This window comes from Bison bison, unplaced genomic scaffold, assembly GCF_000754665.1.
Source record: "Bison bison bison isolate TAMUID 2011002044 unplaced genomic scaffold, Bison_UMD1.0 scf7180017864368, whole genome shotgun sequence".
NCBI classification, from domain to species: Eukaryota; Metazoa; Chordata; class Mammalia; order Artiodactyla; family Bovidae; genus Bison; species Bison bison.
In genome coordinates this window covers 6,072,360-6,073,538 of record NW_011494940.1, presented here as the reverse complement: position 1 = coordinate 6,073,538, position 1,179 = coordinate 6,072,360, and the positions used below count along the sequence as shown (strand labels likewise).

General features: G+C 55.2%; 1 pseudogene; it reads left to right on the top strand.

Annotated features, from left to right (window-relative positions):
* The window catches only part of LOC105000130, a 23,181-nt pseudogene that overhangs the window by 553 nt on the left and 21,449 nt on the right, over positions 1-1,179 (top strand).

Below are 1,179 nucleotides of genomic sequence, written 5' to 3'. Positions count from 1 at the left end.
TTGCAGCCATAGACAATAACCAAAGGAACTGGCAAGTCCCTGTTCCAACTTTAAGGACGCTGAAAATTGAATTTCACACAATTTTCACGTCAGAAAATAATATTATGTTCGGGTTTCCACAGCCATTTAAAAGTGTAAGGCTCTAAAACTAATAAATAAATAAATAAGTAAAGCTCAGTTTCAGCTCACTATTGGCTGTGCAAAAACAGCGGCAGGCTGCCCTGAATTATGGAATTCCAAGGGGGGAGGCTTCAAGATCCAGGTGTATGGTCAAGTTCCTTAAGGAAGGGGCAGGTCACTCCTGAGTTCTGTGAGTGCTGGACATCATCACTGGACTCCCCTGGTAGACTCGGATGCTGCTCTCAGACCTGTGTCACGGTGACTGTTGACTGTGTTTCCCCCCGCCCCTCTCTTTGGTGAGCTGGTCAATCTTGACAGACCCAAGACCGTTAAGATTCAGGTTCAGGCTGACCGCGCCCCCAGTGGTGGCCTCCAGAGGTGCCACTGCGCACGCATGCGCCCAACTCGGCCTCGCGGCCAATCAGATTGCAGGTGCCGACATCTGGCAGCCAATCATCGGTGGCAGCTCATACGCCTGTAGGGGCAGTGGCGGTGGCGACCCGGGACTGAGAAGGCGTCGTGGCCTCAGGCTTAACCCGGGGATAGCCTAGGGCCAGGTGAGCTGCCTGCAGTTCTGTACCACCGCCAACGGGGAGCGGTAAGGACTGGGGCATGGTGCGGCCATAAGCAGTGCCTGAAGGCTGAGGGGAGGATTTCACGGGTCCCCACACGCGTGGGGCCTTTCTCGGCGTGGATGCCTGTGGGAACCCGCGGACCATCAGGAGGGAGCGTGGGACTGGGCCCACAGGCCCATGGCCCCTTACACCCTCTCCCCTCTCTAGTCTGGGTGGGCACTGCTCCCTGGCAGCCTTCCTGCCCCGGGGGTAGGATGAGCTAGCTCCAGGGAAGGGCCTGTCAAACCCCCGGCCCCTGCCCCAGGCTCCTGTGGAACCTAATATATTTAAAAACACACACAAAAATCTTCATAGCAGGTTTGTGACTCGGCCCCAGCCAGTTCTACGCCCAGGCACAGTCAGGTGAGCGCAGCAAAAAAACAAAACAAACAAAAACAAACAAACAAAAAAACCATCTAGTGGCCTCTTCACTGCCGTGGTGCCT